We start from the raw sequence: 15,594 nt of genomic DNA, 5'->3' as shown, positions 1-15,594 counted from the left end.
AACCAGCAAGTCACTGAAAGAAAGCAGTAGCCCTCATTCTCTGTAGTCAGGCTTTTCTGAAACACAGCCTCAGGAAGCCTCTCTTGCCTCAGGCTCACTCTATCTGCCTTCCCAACATTCTGTCTTCCCTGATGCTACCACACATTTTTACCATAGCTACTGTCCCATTTTCTTCTCTTGGGATAGTAGCAGGGACACTAGAGTACAACTTCAACCCTACACCACGTGAGCAATTCTTTTCATTTCTGCTGCTTTATCTTCAAGAACTCTGTGCTTTGAAGCCACTCCTATTTAGGTATCCTTTTGAATTTGCTTCATGTTTTGAACTTTTCCTGAGCTCTTCTGTTTCTTCAAATTTATCTGTTGTGTTTTCCATTCTCTTTACAGTTGAATGAAGAAAGCCTGACGAGGCGATTTGGGCTTTATGTTAGTATGTCTTTATATGATTCCACTTTCAGAAAACACGTTTTTGTTTTAACAGGAGCCATCAATACCAAAATCCTGTGCTTCTCAGATACCTGTGGACTAGTTAAACATCATGCATCTGTCTGAAGCATGCATTTTACTTCATTCTAAGTAAATTAAGGCACTGCTTTTGTATTATTCAATAGAATATAAAATTTATCTTCGATGGTTTAAAGCCAAGTCTCCTACTTCAAATAAATTTTGTCCTTGTAATAGGTCATTTCAGTTCACACAGCTTTAGAACCCTCCCTACAGAACCTCACAGAAAAACATGCTTAACACTTCTGCTCTTATGGATATTTCTATAGAAAACTGCTTTAAAGCACTGGGATTTAGCTTTGTTAGATGATCTTTCAGAAGTCCTCATCATCCACTTGTGTCAATCTTAGGCCTGGAATGGAGAAAGCAGAGGTTAGTTTTGAATTCCACATTTCAAGTAAATTTTTGGTAACTTCTACAATGATAAAAGAAAACAGAGGCATCAGAATAAAAAGTGACTACAAAAAATTTGGATAATGCTAAAAGCAATTTTTTTTTTTTTTGTGAGGAAGATCAGCCCTGAGCTAACATCCGCGCTAATCCTCCTCTTTTTGCTGAGAAAGACCTGCTCTGAGCTAACATCTATTGCCAATCCTCCTCTTTTTTTTTCCCAAAGCCCCAGTAGATATTTGTATGTCATAGTTGCACATCCTTCTAGTTGCCATATGTGGGATGTGGCCGCAGCATGGCTGGAGAAGCGGTGCGAACCCAGGCCGCCAGTAGCGGAGAGCGCACACTTAACCACTAAGCCACGGGGCCGGCCCAAGGAAATATTTTCTTATACTCTAGCCAGCATCAATCACACTTATGGCAGCCACAGGTGTTGTGAGAAGATTTACAGACCAATGGCTAGAGAGGAAATCAGACTATGAAGTTAGATGGACATTAGAAATCATCTAAAGCCATGCCCTCATTTTACAGATGAGGAAAATGAGGTGTGGAGGTGAGGAGAGGGTTTTTCGATTTCACCTCCCCTCATTGGAAAAAGTAGGTACCGCGCTAAGGGGATTCGTCAAGAAATCTTTCTATTATAATTCAAAACCCCCAAATTGAACCAGCCCTGATGGCCAGTGGTTAAAGATCAGCGCGCTCTGCTTCAGCGGTCAGGGTTCAGTTCCCAAGCGCAGAACCACACCACTGTCTGTCAGGAGCCATGCTGTCGCAGTGGCTCACATAGAAAAGCAGAAGAACTTACAACTATACACAACTATGTACTGGGGCTTTGGGGTAAAAAAAGAGGATAAAAGAAAGAAGATTGGCAATAGATGTTAGCTTAGGGTGAAACTTCCTCTGCAAAAAAGAAAATTAAATTTAAAAAATAAAATAAAGTAAAAACAGAAACATATAAAAAATTGAGTCATCTTAAGGTAAAAATGAAATTTATTACATCATGCAAGCAAATTATGAAATGAGTGAAGGTTGAGCTGCACTGAGGGTTGCCTGGTACTAAGTGCTTGAATTTAGTTAGAGCTTCCTCTTCTCTCTACTTAGTGTTTCAGCTTCATGTTCTCTTTATGTGTGTGAGCTTTTTCTGAACATCAAAAATATGGCAGTAGGTGTCTTGCTCTTTTATTTTAACAAATCGTCACATATAAAGAAAATCTCCTATCCTTGCTATTCCAGAATTTAAAATCGTAGAGAAGAAATGTAGTCGGTCTGGCTTGAGTCCTAAGACCATCACTGGGACCAAGGAGAAGTGAGTTAGATTACTTTTCCCATTCTGTGTAGCCAAGAAATAAACAGTTTTTAAAGGAACGTAAAGAGGAGAGAGTGTTGGGCCGATTGAGCAAAAGCCCCTCCCCATGTGCTGGGGCTGTAAGAGTGGATGAGAGAGACACACTGGGTTCTCGAAGTGCATGTGCTTACACTCTAGCTGGAGTGTTTTTTTTTTTTTTTTTTTTTTTTAAAGATTTTATTTATTTATTTTTTTCCCCCAAAGCCCCAGTGGATAGTTGTGTGTCATAGCTGCACATCCTTCTAGTTGCTGTATGTGGGACGCGGCCTCAGCATGGCCAGAGAAGCAGCGCGTCGGTGCGAGCCTGGGATCCGAACCCGGGTCGCCAGCAGTGGAGCGCGCTCACTTAACCACCAAGCCACGGGGCCGGCCCTAGCTGGAGTGTTTTATACCCAATAAGCTCCAATTTTGTCTACCCAGACATTCTACTTGTTACAGAAATCAGTTTTAATAGGGTTGTCAGATAGCTGGGATAGAAGGGTCAACTTTTCCATCAATTGTCATCTTTTCTTTTATTTCAATGTATGACTCCCAGTAGCCAAATATTGTATGAAACAGTGTGTACATATAAGTAAAATGGTAACTTCAGATTGCATCAAATTACCCACTTACTTTTCAGAAATGGCCTAATTTAGATGTCTCCCCAAATACTACTTTTCCCTACAACCATGTTTGATGTTTTCTTCAAAGAGACTTTCTTGTCTATTTTGAAATACAACTTAGAATAATATTTAAATGAAATGCACCTACCTCTACTGTTCACACACAGACTTTATCTTGTGACATAGTATCTCACAGCACTTTGGTTTTCAAAACAATAAACTGTTGCTTCCCATAGACGTGTGCCTACAAGAAATGCGTCAACCCTCTTAATTGGATGGGGCATAAATAAGAACGAGTCAAATGTTATTATTTTCCAACTACCATAATCAGCTTGCTAATGATTAGAACATATTTTTTAATTTTTAAAAAGAAATAAAAATTATTCTAATATAGCTGCTATTTTCTGACTATATATGAGATTCGGAAGTTTGATTTCAACATGAGGAAGAAGAAGAAACAGCTGTCTGACTTCTTTCACCAAGTGGGATACAGAAATGTAACATACTTCTATACATATATATACATACACACACACACATTTTATATATATGTCTCCTTTAACAACAAAAACTTACTTATAAAGTACACCTTCAGACCTAATTAATGAACGTTAGTGAACCCAATGCAGTTTTAATTATAGGTTCTATTTTGGGAGAAAAGAGGCAGCAAATTGTAGAGACAGTGCTTTGTGGACGTAATCAGGGCACTGGGCTCAATTCTACTCTCTGTCATCTTGAGAGTTACACAGACACAGGTGTCAGGACACTTCCTCCTTATTCGTAGCTACAGCTCTTTTGTATTATAGGGTAACATAAAGGAAAAAAAAACATTTCACCAAAAAACTAATCTTGGGGTATCTTGTTAGTCATATTATGTTTACTATGTCATAAGAAAGTGTTGCTACTCCACCTGTTCTCAGCGAGAGAAACATTCATGAACATTTCACAAACTAAAATATTAGAGTAGCGTTTTCAGTCCCCTTTCAATCCAGTATCTCTTGTAACTATAGCAACCTACATGTGTAAAGGAGCAGGATAAGATGCCCCTGGTTCTCTCTTGTCCAGGTGTCCTGTCTAATGCTCGATATTCCACGATTTACAGCTCCAGCAGCAAATGAAGCATGTCATGTTATCATTTTCAAATTCTTCAATTATTCTTCCTGCATCAAAAATACAATGAGAGCTATGAAGACAACAGATTATCAGCTGCACCCTGGCTTAAATCTCCCCATCTTGAGTGTTGTGTCTGTGTTCTTGTAACGGAACAAGAAAACCATCTGAAAGACTAGAACTAGTATTCCCACAGAGTTTTGTGAAATTGTAATTCAATCTTCTCAGATAGACATGGAATAAAAAACAAGAATAAGGGAGCACACATGGTACAGTAGAAAGAGTATGAACTTAAGAGCAGGACTGATCTGTTTCGAATCCCAATCCTGCACATGCTACCAGAAAGAATTTAAGCTAGTCACTTCCATATCTGAGTCTCTTTTTCCCAGTTTTCAAAACTGGAAAACTGATGGACACTTCTTAGAACCTTTGGGTTAATTTAATGAGATCACATACATAAGTCACCTAGCATAAAGTGAAACGAACTACAAAAAAAAAATGTAGCAAAAGGTCCAAATCATGGTGTTTTCTCCTTTCGATAGTCACAAGACAGAGTAGAAAATGAGAACTGCAATGCTATTTGGAGTGACTGACAAATACAAAGAAAAACTTCAGAAAAATAATATCTTCTCAGATAAATCTGGAATTTCTGTTGGTATGTTGACATTGGTTCCAATGTGACAAACGCAGATGTTGCTCCCATTAGCAGCTGGGTGTCTCTGTTGAAGTCTGTAAATCTCCTGAGTCCCTTCAGCTGCTAGTCAGTGCAGCTCTTTTCTTAGCAGCGTCTGGAGAAGGCAGCTTGACGAGGTAGCCCTACTGAGCTTCCCAGGGTGACATCGATGCTATAAACCGTTTAATAAAGCTGGTCTTTTCAAGGCCTTGTTCCAGTCTCTCTAGAGTCACCTGAAGAAAGCAGGTCTGGAGACTAGGGAGCATCATACATTACTGGTTCCTTCAATATCATACGCTGTTTTATGGAGCAGATACAACCCAGGTGAGCTCTGTGTTCAATGTGAGCTCTCTCTCATGCTTCCCACTGCTGATAGAACCGGATGTTATAGCACAAAAGCCCTCAGTTCCTCCCGAGAATTACTTTCCCAGGCATCTAAGGGCCTTGGCAAAAGTCACAAATGCCGCTTCACAATTCCTTTTCCTAACAACAGCTCCAGATAGCCCCAAATTCCTTAAGGCTAGCTGTGCAAAAATAAACTTTACAGTAGCCTCTGGATTACTATTTCAATAATCATGTTATATTCTGAGAAGTGAATTTTAAGCCATGAAGGTCATGCTGATATGTTGTTAGTAGTCATTTTCTAGCTGTTGTAGGGAGGGGTAGCACAGGGCCCCGAATTCTGTGTCAGCTGACAAGGGTTCTAATCCCAGCTCAGTCACTAGGCAATTATGTGAACTTATGTGAATCATTCAATAGCTCTGGACCTAAGGGCCCTCATCTATGCAGACTAAATTATTTCTGATCTCCCATCCAGGGCTAAGATTCTATGATCTGTACCCTCAATTTGCTATTGCTTGGATAGTCAGGCAGATTGAATGCTCTCTCAGAAGGGCTAACCAGCCTTCCTGAGAACACTTGCACACAAGGTTATTAGGTAAATAAAAAAAAGTGTTTTTGTTTGCAGAAAAAAACTCTTTACACTATGGCTTCATATTAATATTTAATGCATTAATATTATAAAGTTCCTGCACACAACATTTTCTATTCCTTTCATTTTATTTGGCAAATGTGGATTTTGTGAGCATGATATGCTACACAAATATATCAAATATATGACAAATATATCATTTGTCAGTCATGGGGCTCCTTAAATAATTCCAAACTGGAGACACCATTCAAGAATTTTCTTTTACCTCTAACTATTTAGCAATGATTTTATTTTTGTTTTGATGCCCAAATTACATTTATGATTAGTTTATTTTCAAATTCAATATATATCGCACCAGCATCTATGGTGAATTGTTATATTCACCAATTAAATTACCAGTGGATAATATGATGACTTTGATTTGCCAGAACTGCAGCCATTAGTCATGAATGGATTTCTTCATTGACACAGATCTATTAACGCTCATGTGTTATGATGCCAGTAGTTATAGATCACAGCTTCTACTCTTTTCCATCCCTATGAACTACATGGTTATACAGCTTAAATTCACATCTTTCAAACATCATATAGGATTTTCATGAGATTTCATTGGATCACATTGCTGGATATGGTACAATATCCATATGTACCTGGTATCCTGGGCCCAAGATGAACGATGACAGACCTGAGGCTAATAACTTACATAATTCTACCTTAACTGCAGCTGTGAAAATACTTAGATAAAAATATGCCATTGATCCATTTGAAATGCTTTTGCAGGGGCAAAATGTTGCAAGTGGTAAATTATATATGCAGTCACTGAGACAAGTAGAGCCTGTGTATATTCAGATCTAATTTTCTGTATCTATTTTTTTACTTCATGTTTTAATTTCCTAGAATTATTGAGCTCCTGCATAAAACCTAGTATTCATAACCACAATAATAATAGATGCTGCAGAATTAATTTATAATTAAGGAAGCTGGACCAATAGTTGCTTTGTCAAGCAACAGAGATATCTCCAATCTTAACTGGAAGGGCTTATGCTTTCCTATACCTGAATTGCCCATGAGCAGAGATCAGCCCAGGGAAAGGTAAACCCCTTTTCATCTCAGGAATCTCATAGGAGTCTTAGGTACATCAACTGTAACCTCTCGAGAAGACACAAAAAAAGAAGTGGCCCATTTGCTTGTGCACAATAAAATAACATAGATTTCAATACTAATGTCGTCTATGGAGTGCCTATTTAGATCAGCCACTCTGTTGCACATGACATATACTACAGAGGCCGAGTCAAGGTCCTTGTCCAAGGGCCTCAAGCAGTGGAGAAAACAAGGAAACAAATAGATGCCAATTAGCATGACTGATGGTCTTTCAGATGTCATGTGCCAGTATCTGCTGTGACGCCCAGCTCTACATGAGGAGGGCAAGGAAGGCTTCACAGATGAGGTGTATGTATCATTTTTTTGATATCCAAAAGAAGGTTCTTGGATAGATAAAAGAATATTATCATAGGGCAATCTGTAAATTAATATATTTGCATCTGGACTTATATATACAGACTTTTGTGAATTTTATCAACGTCAGTCAGCCAGTCGAAGCTGGTTTATAGATAAGTGAGCTTACTAAAGCAATTTTCTACATCAGTAAACCATAACATAGAACTTAGGGTCAGTGTTGACCTTGCATGGAAGTACAATACTAAAAGCCACCTGGTTTCTCTTTCCATCTTTCTTTCTTAGCATCTCAGCAGCTGTAATATGTATGGATCAAGTAAGTAATAAGGAGTTCACTCAACAACAATAACAGCAATGCACACACGTGTGTATATCTCATATGCATCTAGAGCTAGGTAGACCTAGTCTCTGCTTCTAACGTAGACAGAGAAGACATTCATGTTGACCAAAATGTCCAGTACTATGTGATATGTGATTTAGTAGTTATATACAGAAGAAACTTTTAGAGTACAGTGGAAGAAATGCCTCTCTCTCCAGGATATCTCAGGTCCAATTTAAATTAATGATTGTGACTCTATGAACTTTCACACGATCTCTCTTTAGTCAGTGATAGACCATAACGGAGAATTGATTTAAAATGTCCAATATATCCAGCTGGAGACATCCAGGTAACATTCAAACTGCAAAGTAACATTCAAACTGCAAACCAAATGAAGCATTTATAGAGCGACTGGTTTCAGAATCATACACATGTTATTTATCCCACGTCTTCTTGAATATATACTTTAGCATCACTGATCATGTAGAATGTGGATGAACAAATTGAAAATTGCTACCAATATGTTATTAGAATTGGTTGAATGCTTTCATTGAGACAATGCCAACCCCAGTAAAAACTCACTGGAATTTGAAGAAGTCTTAGAAACTTTTCTTGGTAGAGTTAAATATGGGTTTCTATAAATAGAAAAGACAAAAAAGTAAAATCTGTTTTTAACCAACAAAAGAAGAATTTCATGCAAAGATATAAAGCCACAGCCTTTAAGGAGAGAACTTTGGAATTGAGAAAAAATATATAGTACTTTTATAGTAAAAAAGAACAGAAACCTATTTAAAAGATCTTGAGATGGAGAGTGTGACCATGCACTACACTGACTAATGCGAATAATATGATCCAATATCAGGAATGGTTAAGCTTGAAAGTCTATTTCTTTATAATTGGGATGTTACAATATTTCCGTATTCAGTTTTCATTAATTCGTTTGTTTATCTATGCCTTTATCCAGCTTAATTAGGCCTATTATATGTATATTCACTCAAGGTTTATTAAGTGTTTATACATGCTGGCTATTTTGCTACATCCTCGGGATTTTGAGATTCTCTTTGTGGAGATGGATAGACAACTGCAATTCAACATGAAACTACTATGTGAGAGAGAATCATACACTGTCATTGAAGAATTATTTCACTTTTTATCTGCCATGATTTTTTTGTTGTTTTTAACCAGAGTAGGTTGATGTAACTTTGTAGGGTACAGAAACTACAAGTCATTCCTGGTTGAATTGGCTTGCTGGTAGGGAGAAGGGTGTATATGAACATTGTTAATTATAAATACACTTGAGTAGTTAGTAGGAAATGAAATTATGTTTCTATCCACTCCATATGTAACAGTTCTCAAAACTCAAAATCCTGAAATGAGAGTTTATTTTTTAAGACTCAGACCATATTTGTTGAAGGTTATGAAAAGAGACAGTGTCAACTTCATCTTCGTCTCTCTAGTTCATAGAAAGTTGAAATGCTGTTATTTAAAAACAAGCCCAGCTTAAACACTACCCACGAGCCATCTGATCTTCTTATCTTTTGAATTCATTATTCATTCTGATGTTAAATCTCAAGTACTTTCTCACAAAGGCACATTTCTGAGTTTTTAACCTCAACAGTCTGAAAGAAAAAATATAGAAAACCTCCTAAGCACATCAGGTACATCTCTCCCAAGCGTACTTGATGTGGGGAGATGACACTTACATTCTGACGACAATAAGTACTGAGAGAAAATAAACACGTTGTCACATATTTGCTTGAATGAATTGATCGATAAGCATTTATTTAATAATGTGCCTTTGAGTTCTTACTCAAAAGGGCAAAATACATTAAACAGAAACAATTAAAACAAGCATGTTACTTGATTTACTACTTTCTTTTTTGTGTATTTGATAACTAAGAATATTTTTTAAAAGGCAAGCCATTCTAATTAGTGTTGGTAGAGTATTCTTGCATATCATTCTAATATGCCGATGGTTTAAAATATAAAAAGGAGATTATCTGTACAACAGATTTAGCTCTGCATCGGTAGCATTGCATCCAAGTGCTATAATGAAGAGCAGGATGTATAAGACAGAACTCCTGCTGTATGTGTGCTGATGATTTAACTGTGGAAGCAAATCTAGAGACAAGTATCTACAATAGAGGACTGTTTGTGCTCAGAGACTGATGATCAGTTCAGTTGAGTAAGAAACATTTTCTGACTGCTAGAGCTGAAATGCTCAATTCTTTTCTAACTCTATGCAAGCTATTTTATTATTTAGAATAAAGTTTCTCTCAGAGTACATCTGCCTTTTCTTCAATATTATTAAATGGTCATTAGAGGCTGCTGCATAGGGAACATGTAAATGAAACGATATGAAAGGTGTAACAGTTTCAGTAGACAAGATGATCAATTGCTTTGAGGAGAGTTGATTCAAAGAAAAACAGCAATAAGGGCCTATGGTAAAAGCAGCCTTCATAGAGAACACAATAACTCAGCTGTCACAGGTTACTGGGATCTTGGAGGGCTGACAATGAAGTAAGTGCAAAGCTGATTCTATAGAATGACTCAAACCATAGGCTTAGAAATACACTCTCTCACTTAAGTCAATATTGCTACATGCTCACCTGGACCACTTCCCAACAAACATGGAAATATAATCACTCAGGAAATTCCAAAGGGTACCACAATAGCTTTGGTGCACAAATTTGGAGTAAGGACTGGATATTCTGAATTCTGAAAGGAAAAAAAAAGTTGAAAAGATGTTTATTTCATTTTACAACAGCTTTCACCTTACTCATTCCTTATAAGTGCCCCAGCACGATATGAAAAAGAAGTCAGTGTGACAGCGGCACTCATAATGTGACAGAGGAGTTCAGACTCAAGCACTAGGAACAGTTGAATTGTTTTTTGTGGGAGGGCATCACTTTTCCCAGATTGTTTTCCTGACAAGAGGATACTGAAAGAGGGAGAGAGGAAGGAGGAGAGAGAGACAGGCAAAGATAGAGACAACCAGACAGACAGACATACACAGACACAGGGAGAGAGAGAGAGAGAAATTTATCAGAAATCATTGTAGCTTTTTCAGTGCAAATGAGTTGGTATTGTCTTCCCTAGTGGAAAGTACAGCACAAGCAGATTATGAATAATATAGGGATAATTTTTTAAGGCAGTGGTTTTCAACCCTGACTACACTTTAGAATAACCTGGAAGAATTAATTTTCTTTTTTAGCAGAATTACTATTATTTTATTATAGTATGCCTAAACAAATTTCAAATTCTCAACCTCAAATGTATATATAACAATAAAAGAACAAAAACAAGTAAAAGATGAACAAAATCTATTCTTACGTTGATACCTTAGTTTTACTATTTGGAAGAATTAATTTATAATAATCCAATCCTAGGTCCCGACCCAGACCAATTAAATCAGAATTTCTGGAAATATAAATCTCCATAGGTAATTCCAAAATGAAGCAAGGGCTGGAAAACTACTGGTCTAAGGATATATAGAACAAGATGAGATATATTTTTATAGAGTTGACAATTCATCATGTTATTTGAATTTGTAAAGTTTGAATTGGTAAACATATTATGGTAATAAATAGTATCTGTCCCTCAAACATCAGGAATGGGTATAATAAACAATTGTGAGAGGATCCATTGACCTCGAGACGCTTCAGATAAATATGATGGTTTCTTCCAGATGCTAAATATTCTTGTCATACTCTGACACAATGCATATCTTAAAGGCTAAGTATACAAGTTGTTTTCTTATGCCAACATATATGTATTTGATCATTTCTTAGAAAATAAACAATTTTTTTTTACATTTTTGTTAGTGTTGTCTTTTAGGGGCAAATACAAAGAAAACTTGAAATATTTTTTTCTAAGATGCATGCTGTAGTCTTGAATTATGACTAGACTTCAGTTCTAGTTTAGTTCTTCTCCCAAGGTTTGAGTGACAATTCAACCTATCTGAATATTATTACTTCATTTCTAAAACTGAGCATATAATATGGCCATTTTAAAGAAAGAATTAAATAAACACAAAATAACAATGTACAGTGTGGGTGCAAGTAATATATAGCAGGAAGCTACATTGATATACTACTTGGTATAGGTTTTTTTTGATATTTCTCTTACACTGGAGACACATCCACTTGGTTTTAAAAGGTGACGACAAGATATAAGACTAAAATGTTTGGGAAGAATATGTAATGAGGCTAAGCTAGTTTTTCCCACTCCCTGAAGTGGGAAATACAGTTCTCACTTGGACCCGGGGGTGATAAGGAGGAAGGGCAATGTCCATGCGCTGGAATCTTCCTGAAAAGTGATGTTCCATCTCATTCCAACTCAAGAGAATAGAAAGATAAGAGAAACTTCAGATAGGTTTTGAGGAATCTGAAAGTAAAATGTGCTAATTCTTGACCATATTATCCCTCATATTCCAGGGAGATTAAAATTCTGTACCCAGAAAGGCATAAGAGAAGGAGTATTCCAACTTAAGATTGATGTCTCTAGATAGAGAGTTTCTAGAGACGTTCAGAGAGTTTCTAGAGGCATCGGAATGGTCACAAAGGGAATGACAAGTGAGCTTTGCTAGACCTGGATTTAGAGACCCCTTGTGTTTGGGAAGAAGGGACAACATAGCTGCAACCTTCAGGCAATGAAGGATGAGGCAGGACCAATTATTCTTCAGTGGATACTGAGTGGATAGATGGACAATAGGGCAGATGTTCCCAATGACAATCCTGGAGCAATATGTAAGCATCTCCGCCACCACTCCTTCATACTTTAGGGAAAACAAAACAAATGGTAGAGAGAAATTCCAATATGGCTGACATTTTTCCACCATCCATCAAAATTGAATTTAAAATAGAAACAGTTTTGTTTTGCAGTGTTAAAGTCACACTTCATGTCTGCCTGAATTTGTGGTCTAGATTTGTTCCTAATATGGACTGTGTATCAATAGCACTAAAAAAGTCCCCACACAAATCTATCCTAGGATGAACTTCTCTCAATTTCTCCAGATTGTTGATAACCTAGACTTCAAATAAATTTTGCTATGTTAAACGTTTCATATAAAATTTCCTTGAATTCTTGCCCTATTTCTGGATTGTGTGTGCTGCTTCTTGTTTCACAGTTCTCTTCACCGTTTTTTCAGTGTTAGACTCAACTTGGACTTCAAGCAAGTCACAGATTAGAAGGTGATCCTGGTGAATCAGGCCACCAACCTGAGGCCATGTAGCTCATGCGTTAGGCAAATTCAAATTAAGTTCTATTCTTTATACAGTATTAGCCCGTAAAACAATGAACAGTTTAACACATACACATAAACACACACACACACACACACACACACACACAGAGTTTACCACAGTTTCACTACATATGGGTAAGATATGAAATACTTTAAACTAGCATGTGAGAGAATTCTATCTTCAATATATTAATTGATTGAAGTGCTGGCTATTCCCTTAGGGAGACTAACAAAACTGGGTCTGGAGAGAAGAGTAGTGAGAAGGTCAATTGGAAACTAAAATTAGATGAAGAGGGAGAATGATCTGGGATACAGAGAGAACTGGGTCCTTCTATTGCAGAAGAGCATAGCAAATGTCCTCAGGGGATGAGCTGCCTTAGAGCAAGGACACCCCTGCCTACTCTCCCCTGCCATTCAGGAACAGTCTGTGTGTATGTAACCCCCACCAACACTCTACACACCAACCAAACATACAAACAAGTGGAAAAAAGGGGAGGATGGGTAGAAGACTTAGATTCCCTGAGAGGAAGTGAGTGCATAAAGAGAGTATCTTGACTTCCATTTGTAAAACTATGGAAGCTTATTTATCTTGACTACCCCTTCACCTAACCACTGTTTTTATCTAAGGTGAAAAGTAAGATGTTGCAACACAGAGACTCAAAATTACAGTGGCTAGAGAAAATGGAAATACACACGTGTATTTCTCTCGTGTAGTAGTACTTAAATCTCAGGTTGCAGTACCACAGACATGTTTAAGAATTGAGGGACAAGAAGTGGGAGGGGGCTTTGCTATTCACCTGTGGTGGAACTGAAGTGAACCTATAGTGGGTGTCCCTACAGATGGGGTCAGCAGTACCACCACCACTAAACAAGGCAAACCTCCCCCACAAACACTAAGCAGCACAGATTGTACATTCTGTCTCACAACCTAGAGAAGCCACGTGCCTGTTGCAAAGGATAAGAATATATTCTTGAGCAAGTCAGAATGTGTCCTGTTAAATGCCTGCGGGATGAAGGTCAGTACCTGCTCTGTCATTTGAGTTTGATAATAGAAAAGACAAATCCTAACAGAGAGTTCTGAAGTGGGTACCAGAAGAGGAGAGGAATTTCTTGGGGCGAGGATCTGCTGTGCTGTTACAACCTCACTAGCATCAATCATTTAGATCCATCTGTATATCCATGAGGAACTTGTTATGGGGGGGGGTTAATTTTGCATATTTTCACTCTTTATACACTTACATGTATAAAGCATATTTCCTTTGAAGCTAATTTTCATGATTTATTTGTAGATTTAGTAATTTTACTTATTCTGAACATTTACACGGCCTATCTCACTCTAATTATAAGCTGACGTCAATGTGCTGAAGTAGATTCAGCATTGTAAGTATACTGCAAGAGCAAAAAGCCTGGAATGCACATAATTTGAAGAGTGACAATGGCTCAAGAGCATGAAGTCTCGTTATCCATAGGTAAGGAACCAAAATCTGTGTCTAGATATTTGAATATAAATACTTCCTGATATCTGGACTGTGACAGATGTAAGTCACATGATCACTTCTTAATTGCCTCCATTACTAACTTCATTACTTCTTTTTGGCTTTAAGAGGACCCTGTGTGATCTCATGGGGCTCAACTGCTTTGGGTGAGAGGGAAAGGAGCAATTTTCCGTGGATACGTGGCTGGGATCTTGTTGATACACATCACACTTCAACCCCAGGTTATGGTACATGAGTGACTAAACTATCCTTGGGGAGTGTACCGTATATGTGGGCTACCTTGGCAACCCAAGCGCCTAAAGCCAGCCCTGCCTGTCACATTTTCCACTCTCTCCCTGCTCATGTCATTTTGCGTCCTGGAGCCCATGGTGCAGTGTTGTAGCTAGAGGGGCATTTTGCTTTTCTCAGGTAACGGGTCTATTTTACCATCAACATTCTTTTCCTACCATTTAGATACAATTTATTTTTTAAGAAAAATCTCCATAGTGTCATGCTATATTAAGCTGTGGGATTTAACTTTCCTAGAAGTATATAAAATCTGAAGAGTTGAATTGAAAATACAACATCACATTTCCTTAGTTGCTGATAGAAATGAGACAATTAGCTCTGTACTATACATGCACTTTGGGGCATATTTTGTTGGTGGTTGATATTTTGCAATAATACCCTCTCTAGAGCTTTCCTGCCTTTGATTATCAGCTGATAATCTTCAAATCCTATTGCCCTTTTCTCTTTCATGCAGATGTGTAAGCTTCTTCATTTATAGGTTTATGTAATATATTCACTGAATGCTTGTCAGAGCTGCAGCTTCTATTTTTTGCAGAATCTTTCTTGGGCAATTGCTAACTAAATTTTTTACCTGTTTTGAAAGAAATTTAGTCTATGTTGAAATTATGTCAAAATAGCTCATTGAAAAGTGAAAAATTCAGGATATCTCTTTTGAACTCTACAAGAAATTATTTAACAGGCATTTACTGAGCTCCTAAAATGTGCTAAGCACTCTGCTAGGCACTAGACAAATACAATGTCCAATACCCACTCCCTGGTTCCAGTGTAGACAGATTGAGAGCATCACATAAGCAAAGCGTGACAATACAAGTTATATGCAAGATAAGGTGATCATGAAAAGGAGCAACATTTGAATTAAGTTCTGTGTTGCCATACTAGCTGTGAGACCCCGGGCAAGCTACTTACTTTGAACGTGGTTTCCTCTTTTGCATAATGGGATAATAATAATAATACCTGCTCTGAGGAAGAAATAGAAACATAAAGTTCTTCGAACAGTGTCTGGTACGCACTAAGCATTAAATGAATATGTCAGTTATTTTCACTATTATCCTTAAAGCAGAGTCAAAATACAGAGTTTTGCTCAAAACCATGGGAGCTAAGAGGAGGGAGAAGACGTCTCTCCTGAATAAAAGCAGAAAATATGTGTGGCCACGGAGCTAATGAGTGAACTGGATGGATCTTTATGAATTAACGGAAACACCCTTCGGCTTGGGCTAGCTGTTAAGAAGGTTATGT

This window comes from Ceratotherium simum, chromosome 8 (genome assembly GCF_057802395.1).
Source record: "Ceratotherium simum simum isolate JZ-2026a chromosome 8, ASM5780239v1, whole genome shotgun sequence".
Taxonomy (NCBI): Eukaryota; Metazoa; Chordata; class Mammalia; order Perissodactyla; family Rhinocerotidae; genus Ceratotherium; species Ceratotherium simum.
The sequence above is the reverse complement of the archived record's forward strand: the minus strand, read 5'-3'. Positions refer to the sequence as shown.